Below are 20,213 nucleotides of genomic sequence, written 5' to 3'. Positions count from 1 at the left end.
ACCACTTTGTCCAAGGACCACATGACTAGGGACCACTTTGACCATGGACTTCTTGACAAGGGACCACTTTGACTAGGGACTACTTGACTAGGGACCACTTGACTAGGGACCACTTTGACTAGGGACCACTTGACTAGGGACCACTTTGACCAGGGACCACTTTGACCAGGGACCACTTGACCAGGGACCACTTTGACTAGGGACTACTTGACCAGGGATGACTTAGACCAGGGACCACTTTGACCAAAGAGCACTTTGGCCAGGAACCACTTGACCAAGGACCACTTGACCAGGGACCACTTTGACTAGGGACCACTTGACCAGGGACCACTTTGACTAGGGACCACTTGACCAGGGACCATTTTGACTAGGGACCACTTTAACCAGGGACTATTTTGGCCATGGACCACTTTGACCAGAGACCACTCTCCAACATTAGCACCAAAAGGGTTACGAATCAGTTTTTGATCAACTTTAGATTTGGTTTGGTTATTTGGGATGCTGGTCCAGAAAATTGCACATCAGCTTCAGTTTGATACAGAACATATACCATCCAGTAGTCGCTGTCTGCTTGCTCACAGAAAATCATATTTAATAATACAAAGCTGTGGACCTTACTTTAGATCCCGCGGCCAACCAGTGGGCCACGGCCCACAAGTTGGGAGCCACTGCTTTAAAGATACCTGGTTGGAGTAAACTATTTAGGTTAGTAGGTACAAAATACACTTCGGATTGGGAAACAAGCACTACTAAGATCTTGCAACTGCACTGGAAGAGGATCAGGGAATAAGTATGTTCATGGAATAAGTAATATTAAATAATAATAATAATAATAATAATAATAATAATAATAATGTAAAATAACCTTGACTTGAGTATAAGCCAAAGAGAGCTTTTTCATCCTAAAAGGGGGGCTGAAAAACTAGGCTTATACTTGAGTATGTACAGTATATCCATTCCCAGCTCCCACTCTATAAATGGGTTGCAAAAGTCTTGCTATCAAGGAGGGTTTTTTTTTTTTTAAAAAAGATGATCTCGTGTCTTGTTTGTAATACCACAGTAGAACATTTCCAGCATTTGGTTCCATGTACCTATTCCAAATGTTATAATGCCATGATTTTTCACACAAGCGTTTCATCAAAAAGAGAGCAACAAAACAGTTTAATGCAGAGGGCATCCCTGGGTGCACAAGGATATGGTTTCCTCTCTCATTCTAATCAGTGCCTCTATCCATTTTTTTTAAACAACAGATGCAAAATGTTATAAGAAACAGGGGCATATGAGCAAAAGTAGAATCTTCACTAAAGTATTCAGCAGCACATAGTCTTTTGGCTTTTCTCAATAATATTGCAGGATCTCAGAGTCCTAAATGAGCCACAGACACCAACCAGGGACGACAACAACAACAAAAAAGGCAAAATATATTTTCTGCTCATCTGTGGAGAGGGGATAACATGGGCCCAGAAGTATACGTTTGCGAGGCAATCTCAGTCATAGATGAGTGCCTGTTTTCCCCTGGAGCGCAGACTTCAAAACCCCTTAAAAACACTAGTTTCCTCTTTCCTTAATATCTTGTTTTGCTGAACTTGGTGGTGTGATGAGGAAAGAAATCGCCTTCTTAATTCTTCCTTTTTAAAATGGGAGATGATGTGGCAGCTCGAAATATACTGGGCCTTTTCTCCACCATCCTCCAGCCACACAAAATACAAGCTGTTATGGGCGGTTTTGGTGTTTCATCCTCTGAATTATGTGTGGTTGAGTGTCCTCAACCCTAAGAGTCCTGCTTAGGAATGGAAGGGTTTTCTATGCGTGTAATGTCGACCATTTTGGGTCTATGGCAATTGAAAGCCTTTCTGCTGATATTCTGGTGAAACAATAAAATATTGACTATCTCCTATCTCCTCACTTATCCAACATAAATGAGCGGACAGAACGTCGGACAAGGGAAAATGTTGGATAATAATAAGTCAAAAGGATATTGAACGTCAAATTATTTTATTATTTTACAAATGCATTTATTTATTTATTTTAAAGTGTTTATATTCCACCCTTCTTACCCCGCAGGGGACTCAGGGCAGATCACAACACACGTTTACATGGCAAACATTCAATGTCATAGACACACAACATATTTAGACAGACTCATAGAGGTTATTTAACTTTCCAGCTTCATGAGGGTGTGCTTTTGAATTCCAGCCACCGGGGGAGCTGTCGCTTTACTGTCCACTTGTGACACCGATGGAGTACTTCCTCATTCTTTTGCACGCTGCTCGAAAGTTTTATGGCATTGTAAATTAGTTAAATTAGTCTCCTTGCATAAGCGGTACCTGTTGGGACTCAGCCTGTGATTGAACCTGAGCCTGTGCTTGAATCTGTGAATGTGTTTCAGTCTCCTGATGTTTCTGTGTCTGATGTGGGTAATGAGGAGGGAAATCAGTCCCCTGTTGCTCCTGATGTGGGGGATGCTGGGACTGACTCTGTGGTGCAAGATGGAGACACTATGGTCAATGAGTTTCATGCAGACACTGTCAGAGAGGTTTCGGTGCAAAGGGCAGATTCTCATGAGAATGTTTCTGTCAGACCTTGGGAGAAAGGTTTACTCCCTCCATCTGTGAACTCTCCTGATTCTAGTTTGGAAAACAGTCTGGCATCTGCTAAAGTTAATGAGGAGTCAGATAAGCAGAGTTGGCGGCTGGAGATTAGCCAGAATTGACAAGAGGCCCAATGTTTCCGTAGATCCGAAAGAATTCATCAGTTAAGGTCAAAGACTGGAGGAAAACAAAACCAATTTTTGGGATTTAAGATTTGCCTTTAGAGAATCTTGTCAGATCAGGCATCATTTGGAAACCAAGTTCTTGTGCCATGAAAGTCTTCTTCAAGGGATCTTGTTTCTGTGGAGTTTCTTTTAGCCTTTTGGAATGTCTTTGCATCCTGCTTGATTCCTGTCTGGATTAATGCTGTCTTGGATTGCCTGTATTTCTTGTGTGGACGTTGCTTTGGGTTACTACTGTTTATGGACTAATACTTTTTGGAACCTTCTAATTTTCTTACAAGCATTTATTTCTTCTGGCTATTTACTAAGCTTTAATAAAAGAAGATTTGATTCTTCACTCTTCGTGTGGTGTGTTTTAAGTCAGAGGTCTTCTTCTAGACCTGGAGTGCAACAGGACCTAAATTTCCTACTTGACAGATGCAACTGTCTTTCGGGCTGCAAAGGTCGACAACAGTCGGGAGCTTACTCCAACCTGGGCTGGCTTTGAACTCATGACCTTTTGGTCAGTAGTGATTTTAATGCAGTTGACTCCCAACCATATATATTGTGTTACTGTACTTCCATCTTACTGATTTGGGAATCTTCTACAGCAGTGGTTCTCAACCTTCCTAATGGCGTGACCCCTTAATACAGTCCCCCATGTTGTGGTGACCCCCAACCATAATATTGTTTTCATTGCTACTTCATAACAGTCATTTTACTACTGTTATAAATCATAATGTATTTTCATTCACTGGACCAAATTGGGCACAAATACCCAATACACCCAAATGTGAATGCTAGTGGGGTTGGGTGAGGATTGATTTTGTAATTTGGGAGTTGTAGTTGCTAGGATTTATAGTTCACTTATAATCAAAGAGCATTCCGAACCCCACCAGCGATGGATTTGAACCAAACTTGGCTCCCATGACCAATGGAAAACATTGGAAGGGTTTGATGGGCATTGACCTTGATTTTGGGAGTTGCAGTTCACCTATATCCAGAGAGCACTGTGGACTCATGCAATGGTGGATCTGGACCAAACTTGGCATGAATACTCAATATGCCCAAATGTGAACACTGGTGGGGTCCGGGGAAAATAGATCTTGACATTTGGGAGTTGTAGTTGCTGGGATTTATAGTTCATTACAATCAAAGAACATTCTGAACTCCACCAACCATAGAATTGGCTCAAACTTCCCACATGGAATCCCCATGACCATCAGAAAATACTGTGTTTTCTTATGGTCTTTGGCGACCCCTCTGACACCCCCTCGTGACCCCCTCAGGGGTCCCGACCCCCAGGTTGAGAAACACTGTTCTACAGCATCTTCTGAAATGTTAGAATTTCCCCTTTGACTGCAAATGCAGTAGAGATGGTGTCCATGATGTTTATGCATTGCATATATGTCCTCATTCAGAAAGTTGCCTGTGCTAAAATGACTTCTTGAGTGAAGGTTGGAGCTCGTGCTATTTAGTTTATCAGGAGAAGCCATTTCAGGTTTTTTTCATTGCCTCTTGATTGCTAGGGCTATTTAATATAGTGCGAAGAATCCCAATAGCAAATGGTGGTAAAGACAAATTAGAGACTTTTGGCTCTCTTAGTGGGTCATCTCCCAGCAGACCGAAGCAAGGGCACTGTAAAGAGACTCCATCTGTAGAGCCTGATAATTCCGTTTCCCCATCTGCTAGATGGACAGTGAACTCGGCACACAGCAGAGCAGGCAAACACCGCGCAGAGCCAACGTTCCAAAATGAGCTACAAAAGATGGAGTCAAGCAAACAGGTTTGGGTTCAGGCGGAAAACAAAAGCCTTCCAGAACACGTACAACACCTTCATGTGATGGCACATTGAATATAAATTGAGAAAGCTATAGATATAATTTATTTATTTATTTACTGTATTTGTATGCCGCCTTTCTCAGTCCGTAGGCAACTCAAGGCGGTTAACAGGGCAAAATTCAATGCTTACAATGTCGTAAATACAATTAAAAACATAACATTTAATAAAAACTAAACCAATCAATAAAATATAAATTCATACTGTCTCTTTGTTAAAAAAGGTTATCCGGACTCATTGTCTAGTCATTCGATTTTCCTGTGTCAGTTATTCTGCATTTGCAAACGCTTGTTCAAAAAGACATGTCTTGACTTTTTTCCTGAATGTTAAAAGGGGCAGTGATTCTCAACCTGGGGTCCCCAGATGTTTTTGGCCTACAAGTCCCAGAAATCCCAGCCAGTTTACCAGCTGTTAGGATTTCTGGGAGTTGAAGGCCAAAAACATCTGGGGACCCCAGGTTGAGAACCACTGCTATAGATATTAGATTGGCCACCTCCCTTTTAACATTCAGGAAAAAAGTCACAACGTGGCTTTTTGAACAAACATTTGCTAATGCAGAATAACTGACACAGCCAAGGGGCCATCACCGAGAAGGCCCTGTCTCTCGTCTCTGCCAAACATACTTGTGACGAAAGTGGTAACGAGAGCAGGGCCTCCTCAGTTGATCTTAAAGTCCTAGATGGTTCATAAGGGGAGATCCATTCGGACATGTAAGTTGGGCCAGGACCATTCAGGGCAGTGTTTCTCAACCTGGGGTCCCTAGGTGTTTTGGCCTACAACTCCCAGAAACCCCAGCCACTTTGCCGACTGTTAGGATTTCTGGGAGTTGAAGGCCATAACATCTGGGGACCCACAGGTTGAGAACCACTGGTTTATGGCTTTATAGGCTAAATCCAGCGCTTGGAATTGTGCCCGGTAGCAAACTGGCAACCAGTGGAGCTAGCGCAACAGAAGAGTTGTACGCTCCCTGAGCGCTGTTCCTGTTAGCAATCTGGCTGCCATTCGTTGGACCATTTGAAACTTCCGAACAGTCTTCAAAGGCAGCCCCACATAGAGCGTGTTGCAGTAGTCTATACAGAATGTAACCAGAGCATGGACTACTGTGGCCAAGTCAGACTTCCCAAGGTACGGGCTAATATGTAATTCATATTCAATGCTTCATTTGTATATCTGCAACAGTGCCCATGGATATGTGTATGGAAATGGCAACCAATTAAATGAGGCATCATTTGTGGATCTGTGGGTAGGATTCCTCCCTCAGACCCCTTTTTTGTTGTTGATACCTTGGATGCTCCTTTGGTTTTTCAAAAATTTGGAGTAACCTTTGAGCTAAAATTTAATATAGCCAGCCCTCCACATTCATGGGTTTACCTTTTGTGGATTCGAGTATTCCTGGATTTGATGAACTGTTATCTCTAGGTCCTCCAGTGCAATTCTGTGATCAGCTTTCAATGGATGTTGACCATTGAGTCGTGGTGGAGAACCTAGAAATTTCTAGATCAGAGGTTCTCAAAGTTTTTCAGCCACTGAGATCTTTTTGAAGCAAAAGTTTATTTTGGAGTCCCAATAAATGTTAATAATAATAATAATAATAATAATAATTGATAATAATAATAAATGTTAATAATAATAATATATATAAACCCAGCTTGTACATCCACATTTCTACCTTCTTAATAACCAATATTTTGTAAACGATTTTGCTCTCCAAGAAAACAGTCTTAAAGCCTTTCTCTCTTAAGCTTTTAGCAAATTGTTTTTAGTTTCAGAAAGTGTTGGCGAAACAGAAGGATTTGTCTGAATGCTCTTAGCTCTTCCGCTCTCTGGGGAGATATGGTTGGGTGCTGCGGAATTCATTACCTCTCGCTTAAGTAATGAGAACCAAGGATGATACTTTCCTCATCATTTCCTGGTCTCAGGCTTTGCGTAGGAGCTCTGGCCATCGCAATGCTTGCAGTGCAATAAAGCAAGAGACAGTAAGGCGTGAGCTAAGGTGGGAGGGACGCTGCTCCATTAGTAAATGGCAAAGCATCAGGACAGCTTAATCACTTAAATGTAGCCTATTAGTAAGTTTAGCAGAAAGGTGTTAAAGGAACCCGTTGCCGCCTCTCCGTTGGCGTGTTTTGAAGGGAGTTCAGTTATGAGACTATTAAAATGTTATTTTGATAATTAAGCCCACAGCTGTTGTGAGGGCGTCGAGGGCAGGAGCTGATGAAGCAGCAGACTGCACAATAGTTTGGCGAAATAAAGGGTGGGGAGGGGGGAGAAAAAGTGCGAGGATGGAACAAAAGAAGCACAAAACCCTCTCTCGATCTGCTTTCCACTTTCTATCTGCGGCTGTATCTTCATGGAGTCTTCCCACCCTTTTGATACGATCCCCTGGTATGAACGGAGCACATGGAAAACAGTGCATCCGCCATGCCCCCCAGAGAAGCAGTTATGTAAGGAAGAGTTTCTTGCCAACAGCATTGTTTCATCCCATATGAGCACTGCACTCTCTGTGTTTTAGCTGTGACCCCTTCCTTTCCCGTTGGGCATGGGCATCGGGCAGGCTGAGTGTTGCCTATAGCTTAGTTTGCGGACATCAGATGTGCTGAAAGAGTGCATTTGATCTCCAGGGCACCTTCCCTTGGCATATGTTTCAGAAGCTCCTTTCAGAATATTTACAGAAGTGGGTTTCATAATGGAAGGAAAGGAAAGGCCTGCAAGTGAATTCCTTGTACTCGCCTATATTGAGAATCCCATTCTGGCGTGTATGTTTCAGTGGAAGTCTGAACAAAAAAAGAAGAAGGAAAGAAAACAAGGTGGAATAACCCCCGATGAGAAATTGCTTGACAAGAAGAGCAGTCAAAAAGTGGGGGAAGTATGCAAACAGCCTGCAGTTAGATGGAAAAGTTGTATAGCTTGCATTTTGATGGTCAGTTGAGTGGAATGTTGCTTGGCGGCTTTGTCTTACGGATCCTTAAGTAAAAAGACCAGAAGTTCTTTGGGGGGAAATATCTTTTCAGCTTCCCATATGGCTATAGCTCTGAGAATTTGGTCAAATGTAAGAGTGAAGTAGAAAAAAGAACTTGGGTAGAGAGCCATTATTTTTTACTGTCTTAGAAATGTGTCAACCAGGAGCCACTGTCACTAAAATCCTTCTATACCTTCTATACTTTGTGTAGCTGCCCATGTGATGAGCTATGAGAACTTTCGTTTAGAAGATCTTCTTAGTATTGAAGTGTTTTTTGGGGATTTAGACAGTGCTTATTCACTCTAGTTCCGTGGTTCAGTGGATCCTAATAAGCTGGTTATGTAGTGTTGATCTTCAGTGTATGTGCTATAAGAAGAAGAATAAGGAGAAGGAGAAGGAGAAGGAGAAGGAGAAGGAGAAGGAGGAGGAGGAGAAGAAGAAGAAGAAGAAGAAGAAGAAGAAGAAGAAGAAGAAGAAGAAGAAGAAGAAGAAGAAGAAGAAGAAGAAAGGTTTTGAAGAGCAAATTAAATGGCGGAAATATGATCAAGGCTCTCACACCTGGGCCATCCCCATCATTAGATACACTGCTGGGATTGTGAACTGGACACAAGCAGAGCTGGATGATCTGGACAGGAAAAAAAACCTGATGACATTCCACTACGCATTACACCCACGTAGTGATGCCGACAGACTTGACCTGCCCAGAAAATCAGGAGGCAGAGAGAGGGCTTCTGCAAGTGAAACAAACAGTAGAAGAAGAGAAACATGCACTGGCAGATTATGTGAAAGGCAGTCAAGAACCAACATTGAGGGAAGTCAGTAGTAGACGGAGGGCCTGATTCTGGCAGCCCAAGAACAAGCCATTCGAACCAATGGCATCAAAGCCAGAATTGAAAAGTCGACAACAGATCCCAAATGTAGAGTCTGCAAGGAAGCAGATGAAACAATAGATCACATCCTAAGCTGCTGCAAGAAGATCACGCGGACAGACTACAAGCAGAGGCACAACACCGTTGCTCAGATGATTCATTGGAACTTGTGCCACAAATACCATCTGCCTGCGACAAAGAACTGGTGGGATCACAAGCCCGGAAAAAGTTACAGAGAATGAACGCCAAACTCCTCTGGGACTTACGGATTCAGAAAGACATAGTTTTGGAGCATAATACTCCTGACCTCACAATCGTGTTAAAAAACAAAGTATGGATCGTTGATGTCGCAATCCCAGGTGATTGAAGAGAAACAACTGGAAAAACTGACACGATATGAGGATTCAAAAATCGAACTGCAAAGACTCTGGTACAAACCAGTAAAGGTGGTCCTAGTGGTGATCCCAGTGGTGATCGGCACACTAAAGACCTTAAACACAATTGGCGCTGACAAGATTATCATCTGACAGCTGCAAAAGGCCACCATACTGGGATCTGCACGCATTATTCGCCGATACATCACACAGTCTTAGACACTTGGGCAGTGTCTGACGTCTGATCCGATACAACAGCCAGCAGAATGGACTCATCTTGTTGTGTTTCAAATAATAATACTTTATTTATATTCTGCCCTTCTCACTTCAAAGGGAACACAGGGCGGATCACAAGTACACATACACAGCAAACATTCAATGCCGTTTGTATAGACAGTACACAGACAGAACAGAAGGAGGTGTTGTGTCAATGCCATGGACGGTTGGGCTCGAGTCCACAGGGGGTGCTGTCGCTCCATCCTCTATGATGAAGAGCCATCGGGACTTCCTCATTTCAGCATTTTCTGATCTTTTTTTTTATGGTGTTGTAAAACACCTCCCCCACTTTAGCGGTACCTAATTTCTCTAATTACAGCTAAAGCTCTTTTCAGACTGCTTAGGTAAACAATTAGCAGGGCTGACGGTTAGCCGCTCACGCCGACCCGGGGTTCAAACTTGCAACCTTTCGGTTGATAGATCTTATAGTTACTGGTGATTTACCAGCTGTGCTAAACCTCCGGCCCTGAATAGTTTGCAACCATGCCCTGGCCTTTGCACAGACAAATATGTTGCTTTTATACACCGAGATTCCATTTAACTTGAGCACTCTCAGACCTGTCTTCTTTGAGTTTGGTTTAATCCTGTTTAATGCCCTCATGTAAGGCAGCTTATTGCTGTGGCTGACTGCGGTCATCTTTTCTGCCTCCTCTCATTGGCCTCAAAAATCATAGGCATTTAATCCTGGGCAAGATGGCAGTTGTACAGATTTCAGCTTGTCCATCACGGCAACCCATAACTTTCAGAAAATCCTTCTCTGGTTGTGTCAGTGGTAACCTTTCTGTATTTGCTCTTCTAACTCAAGCTGCAATGTCAGTTGCGTTCCCTTGATGACTCGCTTGCTCTGCGTTCTCTCTTGAATACACAATCAGAAACTGTTACATGGGACTTGATAAAATAAACCACAAACAGAATGTAAAGTGGGGGAAATTAGCCTTTTGATGGAAAGGGGAATGGAGCCCAAGTCGGTCTCCTGCTCCTGTGTCAAAAAAAGAAAATTTACAAAAATCATTGGTCTTGCATAATCTCCCCAACTTTCCAGACATCTTTCTCTTTCCCTCCTGATCTTGAAAACATCTTCCGTAACATCTGTTTCCCCCTTCAATCAATATGTTCCCTTAAGAGAGCAACCTTGTAAAATATTATATAGAACATCAAACATGTATCTAAATTCAATTAGTTCTTTTGTGGGGTCAGAAATTCTGTTAATTGGGGACACTTCTTTAATATTCAATTACAAATACAGCTACATTCATCCTCATTAAAACCCAAGGTAAAGCATTGCTTTTTGTTGTTTACAAAACTGTTGCGATTCTTTAAAGAAGTGCGAGAAAACATCACATGGAAAATGGGAAAAATCAGATTACATTTTTCCATGTAGAATTTTCAATGGGTCTGTCAATTAGGAGGATGGGTTTTAGCTTGATAGTGTTGGATATACAGTTGGCTCTTTTTTTTGTGTCGGGATTTGGGGTGCAAGACAACAGCAAAAGTGGGTAAATTGTGTGTATAGGCCCACTATTTTAAAAAAAAAAAAACCCTGAGAGGACACCTCTCTGTAAATTGACCATGGAATCACACTGGAGGATCAAGAAATCTATATAAATAAAAAATGTAATGTTCGTTTTTGTGATTAATAGAACTCAAAAACCACTGGATGAATTGACACCAAATTTGGACACAAGACAGCTAACAACCCAATGTGTGTCCTTCACTCATAAAAACACAGAAAAACACAGCAGAAGGGACTTTAAAAGCCCCCAAAAGCTAAATGATGATAAGCTAAATGACAATACAGAAAAAAGGGAAGAAAGAGCGAGGGAAGGGGAGAAAAGAAAGAAAGAAAAAAAGAAAAGAAAAGAAAAAAAGAGGGAGGGAAAGAAGGAAAGGGAGAAGGAAGCATGGAAGCAAAGAGAGAAGGAAGGAAAAAGGTAGAGAATGAAGAAAGGAGAGAAAGAGGGAGGGAAAGAAAAAGGGGGAAGGAAGGAAAGTTAGAGAAGGAAGGAGAGAAGGAAAGAAAAAAGGGAAAGAAGGAAGGAAAGAGGGAGCGAAGGAAGGGGGGAATGTAGAGAAAGAGGGAGAAAAGGAAAGAAGGAAAGAGAAGGAAGAAAAGAGAGACAGCAGAAGAGAAAGAAAAGGGGGGAAGGAAGGAAAGAGATAGAGAAGGAATGAAGAAGAGAAGGAAAGACGGGAAGGAAGGAAGGAAAGAGGGAGGGAAGGAAGGAGGGAATGAAGGAGTGAAAGAGGGAAGGTTGACCATAGCAAAGCGTGGCGGGTACAGCTAGTGACTAATAATCTATATAAATAACAATATAATGTTCATTTGTGGGATTAACATAACTCAAAAACCACTGGACGAATTGACACCAAATGTGGACACAATACACCTATCAGGCCAACGCGTGACCATCAATCACAAAAACAGTAAAAAAAAACACAGTGGAAGGAACTTTAAAAGCCCAAAAGCAAAAAGACGCTATAGCTCATATGCAAAAATGACTCCCCCTGGCAAACAAAGCACACAATAGCATATCCACGCTCTCTTCCAGACTACAGTTCACAGCATCCCCTAGATCAAGCCTTTTAAAAGAGGAGGGTGATCCAAATGCAATGCTTCCAAGCTGCAAGCTTTCTTCTCCTTGGATTTCTTTGAAAGCATCCCAATCCCTGCACATTTCCAATTTCCTATTCTTGGAATGCAACTCCCAGCAATCCTCCAGACTGATAGATTAGATAGAGATAGGTAGGTAGGTAGACAGATGGATCAGGAAGACTGCTGGGAGTTGCAGTCCAAGAATAGGTAGAGAAGAAAGAAAAGGGAGAAAAGGAAGGGAAAGGTGGGGGGGAAGGAAGGGAAGAAGAAGAGAAGAAAGGAAGAAGAGAAAGAAAGAAAAAAGGGGAAGGAAGGAAAGAAGGAGGGAAGGAAGGAAGTAGAGAAAGAAAGAAGAGAAAGAGGGAGGGAAGGTTAGCCACAGCAACGTGGGCAGCTACAGATAATAATGATGATGATGATGATGATGATGATGATGATGATGATGATGGAGTTTTGAATCCAAACTGACAAAGTTTTGGAGCACAATACACCAGACATCATGATTGTGGAAAAGAAAAAAGTTTGGATTATTGATGTCGCCATACCAACAGGAAAAACTCAGCCGTTATCAGGACCTCAAAATCGAACTGCAGCGGCTCTGGCATCAACCAGTACAGGTGGTCCCAGTGGTCATCGGCATACTGGGTGCCGTGCTAAAAGACCTCAGCTGGTATTTGGAAACAATAAACATTGACAAAATCACGATCTGTCAGCTGCAAAAGGCCACCTTACTTGGATCTGCACGCATCATTCAAACATCCATCACACAGTCCTAGACGCTTGGGACGTGTTCAACTTGTGATTTTGTGATACGAAATCCAGCATATAGATCTCATTTGCTGTGACATACTGTGTTTTTGTGTCAGTAAAATAATAATAATAATAATAATAATAACACTTTATTTATATTCTGCCCTCTCTCGCCAAGGGGACTCAGGGCAGATTACAACAAAAGATGGCAAACATTCAGTGCCAGTTCCAATACATAAATAGAAACATAAAACAATCAGTTAATCTACAGCTAACATAATAGACATTGAACATAAATTATATAAGCAACACTTAACATTAATTTAAAATGTAATACAGCCAATGAAACTAGCGAGCTCAACAGTCAACCAAGGCAAAACAAGCTAATCGAAAGTATGGTGACAAATTTGGAACAGGACTATTCAGTGAGTATAAACTTCTAGTCATCTTCCTCTCCATATGCCAGTGTACAGGAATAAGTTTTACATTGTTTTTTTAAAGGAGAGGAGGGAGAGGGTGTTTTTATTTCTTTAGGACGGGAATTCGGGGGGGGGGGGCAATCATGAAGAAGGCCCTCTCTCTCGTTCCCACCAACCGCACTTGAGATGGCGGTGGGACTGAGAGTAGGGCCTTCTCCGCTGACCGCAGTGTCTTGAGTTGTTTATACTCGGCTTATAATCGAGTATATATGGTATATATGAAGTTGACTTATACATGAGAATATCAGGTATGTGTTGTTGTAGGTTTTTTGGGCTACATGGCCATGTTCTAGAAGCATTCTCTCCTGACGTTTCACCTGCATCTATGACAAGCATCCTCAGAGGTTGTGAGGCATCCTCTGAAGATGTTTGTCATAGATGCAGGTGAAACGTCAGGAGAGAGTGATTTCCATGGATCGGGAGACATTCTCACTACAAGCAGAACCTCCCTTATCCAGAAATCCGACATGTTTCACAACTGTCCACGTAGCTGAGAATGTGAACCCCTTTGCTTTCTGATGGTTCAATGTACACAAACATGGGTTGTTGTAGACTTTTCATGTTATATGGCCATGTTCTAGAAGCACTCTCTCCTGACGTTTCGCCTGCATCTGTGGCAAGCATCCTCAGAGGTTGTGAGGCACCCTCAGAGGTTGTGAGACCTCACAACCTCTGAGGATGCTTGCCATAGATGCAGGCAAAATGTCAGGAAAGAATGCTTCTAGAACATGACCATATAGCCCGAAAAACCTACAACATCCCAGTAATTCCAGCCATGAAAGCCTTCTACAATACAATATCAGGTATGTCTGTGTGGAACATGCCATGATTGGGTATCCTTTTCAGCACATCCCAGGAGATCTGTATTTCAAACTAGGGTTCTAAGTCCAAGAGAGCTTCTGGCCTTGGACTACCTATTGATTCCTATTGGCTCCATTATGGTGCTACAGATACCCATTGTTGAGAACTTTCCAGCTATTAGAAGAGGGATGTGCTCAGCAGAACATGTGTTCCGACGGAATAGGAACCCAGTGGCACTGCCACATCTCCATTAGCCTCACTGCTCAGTAGCTGCACATCAGCACAGTAATCATTTTCAGATTTACAAGCATTAAATATTTTAATTTAATGCCTTGGCTCTCTTGTAATTCATGCACTTAATTATATGATAATTACTCAAATTAAAGAGATACAGCTGCTACTATATCAGTTCTTCGAGGGAACGGAGATTGTTGCGTGGTTTGTTTTTTTCCGAATTGGCCTTTGATTTGTGGGTTTGCTTTTTTTTTTCCTGGCGCCTTCTAAAACAGGTGGAAACATCAAGCTAATTTTAAGAAGTATATGACAAAGGCAACTTTCAGGTGTAATTACGGCATTCTTCTCTTCCCCGCATCCGTCCCCACCTGCCCCATTTCTCATTGGAAAGCAGAACAAGCTTTTGGCAGCTGGGGAAACTGGGCATCGCTCTGGCAGTTTTTATAGCTCCTTATGGATTATATTTGTGAAAACATAGAGGCTTAGGCAGAGCTCTCTGTGTCTCGAATTCTGTTTGTTTATACGCCTGGCTACAGGAAGAGGAAATGTTGGTTTGGGTGGATGTAGAGCTATGTCCCACTTAATTACAGTCTAAGAAATGCTACCATATGCTTATTGGTTTGCACCGAAAGGTCCTTTCATGCGCGGTGATTTTCCTACTCAGGAAAGATGTCCACATAGGAAATAACATTGAACTGATGTATGGTTCCACGGGAATGCCAACTCCAGAAATAAAAGAAAAGCCTGGTCTGTGGGTAAGGCTGTGGGGCAGAGCTCTGAGTGGATTCAGGGAGCAGAGTCCAATTATTTTTGGCAGGTTTGAAAGCAGAGCCCAGAACAAAAGCTGTCTATTCACCAAAGGTACACAGCGAAGAGAGAGTGCGGGAGAGGGAGAGAGAAACAGCTGGGCTTTGGGAGACTGACCTTGTCCACTGCTTTCCTGGCATCCAAGCCAAATGCAAAGTCAGGAGCAACAAAACATGCCGGTAGCGCTTTTTCTGGTTTGCTGGCAGCCTTACAATCCATGCACATGGATCTCACGCTATGTATTTATTTATTTCTTCATTTATTTTTAAAGAAATTTTACTCCAGCTCTCCACAATGTGGTCTCCAAGGCGGTATTGGATGCGAAAACAATTGCTAAAGCTTTGGAGAAGTTTCGAGATAGCTTTCCTTAAATTAGTCCTAGGACTCCCAAAGGGGGACCCAGCAGCCTTCCTGCAGAAGGAAGTTGGCCGCATTTCTGTTTCAGCAAGAGTTCGGTTGTAGCCTGCTGAGATTTCATAAAAGAATCATAACCCTGCCAACCCAATGGCTAGTACAGGTGGTAAAGACTAGTCTCTAGCCAATGGATATCCGAGTCCAATTGGACAACTCCTTGGAAGCTTTCTATAATGGAGGAGGAATATAAAATTGTGGGGCAATCAAACGTTTTCAAGTATACCCAAATCAAACAGAAGGGTGTTCTCTAACCAAGCCTTTGTTGCTATGTGCTTTCAAAATGGTCCTGACCCTTGGGATTATTTGGCAAGATTCAGTCAGATAAGGTTTCTCATTGTCCTTCCTGCAGATTGAGGGCCCATCCAGATAGTACCTTTATCTTCTGCAGTTAACAGGAGGATGGCCAGATGCTGTTCCCTGTAAATGCGGAAGCAATCGCTTCAAAAGGCAAAAATTGTGAGATTTCCAGGTGCGGGAATATTTCAGTTTTGAGCCAAATATGCGGAACTTCTCCTATCTGTATGACCTTTTTTTTTTTTTTTTGGAAATATTTTTATTGAAATTTTTAACATAGTAAATAAAAAGAAAGGGAGAAAAAAAGGGGGGGGGGAGATGAGGGAAAGGGTGGAATCAGTGGGGACCAGTGGGGTTAGGGATGGGGGAGAAATGTGTTAGCTTTACCTTTAACTCTCCAGTCCTCTTGTGACCGCATGTCTGAATTACATTTTTGACAGAACAAGCAAACAAACATACAAAAGACACAGAGTTTTCAAGCTTGGTAGTTGATTAAATGTCCTTTGACCAGTATCTGGCCACTTGGAGTGCCTCTGGCGTTGCTGCAAGAAGGTCCTCCATTGTGCATGTGGCAGGGCTCAGGTTGCATTGCAGCAGGTGGTCTATAGTTTGCTCTTCTCCACACTCGCATGTCATGGATTCCACTTTGTAGCCCCATTTCTTGAGGTTGGCTCTGCATCTCGTGGTGCCAGAGCGCAGTCTGTTCAGCGCCTTCCAAGTCGCCCAGTTTTCTGTGTGCCCAGGGGGGAGTCTCTCATTGGGTATCAGCCATTGATTGAGGCTCTGGGTTTGAGCCTGCCACTTTTGGACTCTCACTTGCTGAGGTGTTCCAGCGAGTGTCTCTGTAGATCTTAGAAAACTATTTCTTGATTTAAGTCATTGGCGTGCTGGCTGATGCCCAAACAAGGGATGAGCTGGAGATGTCTCTGCCTTGGTCCTTTGACTATTGGCTGCTACTTCCCGGCGGATGAAGTGGGAATAAAGGTAGAAAATAAAGTGATGACATGGAATAGATGTTTTGTGTGAGGGACGATGGGATAAATGTGTTCATGTAGGAGAATGGGGAAATGTGTGTAAGAGGACGACAAGAAGTTTAGAGATGATCCATTGTTGGGTGAGAGAATACATGGGTATGCATATGGAAAGGTGAGAGTGTGGCTTATATGTGTACACAACCATTACAAGTTGAGGAAACTCTCTCCAGTTTTAACTCTTGTCATAAGTATGTTTACATGCTGGGTTTTGTACAGTGTCGGTTTGTTTATGTGTATTTGAGGGGAATTATTCAGGAGTGATCTCTCTATTATTTGTGCAGAAATCATTTTTGATGACTTTATTAGTCATCTAAATATGATGGCTAGCTACTATTAGATAGCCACCAAAAGTTTGATCCAGCAAGTTGCCCAAAAGTATGCCCTTCCCAATCTTACAAGACCTTGTGATAAGAAACAGTATCCATAGATCCTCATTGTTGAGTCGGATTTCAACACAGGTCTTCCAGTCCAACACGGCACCAGTCCTACCAGATACATCTTTATAAAATGCACTCAGATTCATTTATTCTTTTGTAGATGGTAACTGGCAGTTGATCTCTTGAACTTAAGGCAACTCCAGGACTTTTCAAAGGACTTTCATATATATATTTATATAGCCATCTTTGTGCCGGAGGCTATTAGCTCTAGCTTTACCTTTAACTCTCCAGTCCTCTTGTGACCGCATGTCTGAATTGCTGCCTTAGCGTGAAGTTTGCCACCAGAAGGGTTACGAAATTTTTTAAGCCCCTGTATGCAGACAATTTTCAGTTAGCTTACAGCAGCTGCGGTGTCGTGCTGATAGATTAAAAGCAGCTCCCAACCCCAGAATGAAGTACATTCAGGCTCCCGCAGAGCTAAGCTGGGGCGAGGCCTCCACAGCTGTCACTTAGGCCAACTTTCCAACTGAACTCCCAAGGAAAAGGATGCGCTAACTTTTTGAGAGCAAAGTTAGTTGCTTCTCAGTAACGGAGCCCAATTAGCAGCACAATATAGCGGCCTCTGCTTTAAAGCAATGGATGTTTTGGCAACGAGAGGGCATCGTTTTCCCTGGAAACCTCTCGCCCAGCAAACTGTTGCTATTTCCTCTGATTTTATTTGAATGTTAAGTGTGCAAAGGGGTACGGGTCTGCTTGGTGTCCCCACGTTTCTCAAGGAGATCCAGCATAAAAAGGGCACATTGGACCTTCGTCCTCAGCTCCTGCCTTGTGGATGAATTCTTCTGCCATATTGACAGGTCATCTTGGCATGCAAGTTAAATTGAACAGAAAGACAAGGGAAATTTAGAATAGTATTGTAGATGGTGGGAGAGTGGGAACTTGTTAACTTTCTCCCCAGCATGTGCCAGAACTTAAACTTTGTTACAAACAGATAATAGAAACATCTAGCCAATAGGGCTGGGCGGTTTCGTTCGTTAATTTCGTAATTCGTTATTAATTCGTATTTAAATTAGCTTATGATCCGATATTGAGCCATGCAGGAATAGTGTGAGGAGTAAATTAGATTTGAAACAATTTTTAAAATTTATTTCGTTATTGTTTCGTTATTGTTTCGTTATTATTTTCGCATGTCTGGTGCAAGTTTTATAGTTGTTGTTTGTTTTATCACACCAACAGTCAACAACAGAGGGAGAGGGAAGCTTCAGAAGTCCCCCCTGTCCCATTTGGAGGTTTTTTTTAGCATATTGCGCAATCGCGTCCACCATTAACGAATCGATTCGAAATTAACGAAATTTCGTAAATAACGAAATTTTGAAATCTCAAAATTTTGGAAGTATTTAGAATTTGGAAACGCTAGCACCCCCTGGAAACGAATCGAGTTTAGAAACAAATTTTTCCGTGGTTACCCAGCCCTACTAGCCAACCATTCTCTTCTGGCTTAATGAACAGTACCTGGATATACAAGTCTGCAGGTTTACTTACTTACTTACTTACTTACTTACTTAGACGATCCCTCGTTGGCCGAGTAGGATAGTCTTCCAGGATCCGTGTTCTGGTGGGTCCGTAGGTGACTGTGGAGCCTTATTCTTGATCTGCCTCTTCTCCCGCAGTGAGGGCATCGGTTTCCAGGTGGAAGGCGGTCTCGGTCGGGGTTGCCTTCCTCTTCACACATTTCTCTCTTTTGCCCTCCATTCGTGCCTCTTCAAATTCTGCAGCACTCCTGGTCACAGCTGACCTCCAGCTGGAGCGCTCAAGGGCCAGGGCTTCCCAGTTCTCAGTGTCTATGCCACAATTTTTAAGGTTGGCTTTGAGCCCATCTTTAAATCTCTTTTCCTGCCCACCAATATTTCATTTTTTGTTCTTGAGTTTGGAGTAGAGCAAATGCTTTGGGAGATGGTGGTATTTATTTATCGTGTCATCAGCAACCATTGTATTACAATTCTAACAGAGCAAAACAAACACAGAGATTAAAAAGAAAAAGAAAAGAAAAAAGAAAGAAAAAAAACCACACAGATTTTGTAAATTTGGTATTTGGTTAAATGTCCTTTGACCAGTATCTGGCCACTTGGAGTGCCTCTGGGGTTGCCGCAAGAAGGTCCTCCATCGTGCATGTGGCAGGGCTCAGGGTGCATTGCAGCAGGTGGTCAGTGGTTTGTTCTTCTCCGCACTCGCATGCCGAGGATTCCACCCTGTAGCCCCATTTCTTAAGATTGGCTCTGCATCTCGTGGTGCCAGAGCGCAATCTGTTCAGCGCCTTCCAAGTCGCCCAGTCTTCTGAGTGCCCAGGGGGGAGTCTCTCATCTGGTATCACCCATGAATTGAGATGCTGGGTTTGGGCCTGCCACTTTTGGACTCTCGCTTGCTGGGGTGTTCCAGCGAGTGTCTCTGTAGTTCTAAGAAAACATGAGACATGAGAGAAGCCTCCTCGCAGGATTGCAAGACATCCGGGCGTCCCCTGGGCAACGTCTTCGTAGACGGCCGATTCTCTCAACCCAGAAGCAACCGGGGAGATGGTGGTCAGGCATCCGGACAACGTGGTCGGTCCAGCGGAGCTGATGGCGGGGGACCATCGCTTCAATGCTGGTGGTCTTTGCTTCTTCCAGCACGCTGACGTTTGCCTGTCTGCCCAAGAGATTTGCAGGATTTTCCAGAGGCAGTGCTGATGGAATTGTTCCAGGGCTGCAGGTAAACCCTGACAATTGAGATCACATGTTAGTTGGAAATAACATGTTGAGATGAATTGCCATTAAAGTTGCTGCCAGAAGCAGATACTGCTTACAAAATAATTCCAATCTTTTAAAAATAGTTTTGATTGCATTTATATTCATTTCATTACAAAAAATCTCTATAATTCATATAATTACTTCTTCTCCTTTCCCCAATTGTTCTACCCCTTGTGCTCCCCATCTCCAGAGTTCTTCTTTTCTTTATGCTGCATTATAAATAGTTAACAGTATAGTCGCCGGATTTATATTATTTTTTTTCTTCATAATACTTTCTATTTCTACTATAACTTTTCCCCAGAACCTAAAATAATTCCAATCTTGTAACTGTGTTAAGGGATGTACGAGGGTTACCCGGAAAATAAGGTTACAAGGAACGTAGCTCTCGTGGGCGAAGTTGGTATCATTGCCATGTAGCGGGAAGCCAGAAGAAGCGAACGGGGAGTGTCAGTCATCAGCAGCTCATCGACTGGCGTGGTGAAGTTTAGAGATGAGCATCCTCATTCCGTTTCCCTTCAAGTGCGAAGTTCATGCTGTAATATGCTACCTAATTGCTAAGTGCATGAACGCTGCTGTGATT

At 42.7% G+C, this 20,213-nt stretch overlaps 1 protein-coding gene across 3 annotated transcripts in view; it reads left to right on the top strand.

Annotated features, from left to right (window-relative positions):
* Positions 1 to 20,213, top strand: part of ZNF423 (zinc finger protein 423) — a 484,624-nt gene that overhangs the window by 346,226 nt on the left and 118,185 nt on the right. The window lies entirely within an intron of this gene.

This window comes from Anolis sagrei, chromosome 8 (assembly GCF_037176765.1).
Source record: "Anolis sagrei isolate rAnoSag1 chromosome 8, rAnoSag1.mat, whole genome shotgun sequence".
Taxonomy (NCBI): Eukaryota; Metazoa; Chordata; class Lepidosauria; order Squamata; family Dactyloidae; genus Anolis; species Anolis sagrei.
This window is presented reverse-complemented; position numbering and strand designations above follow the sequence as displayed.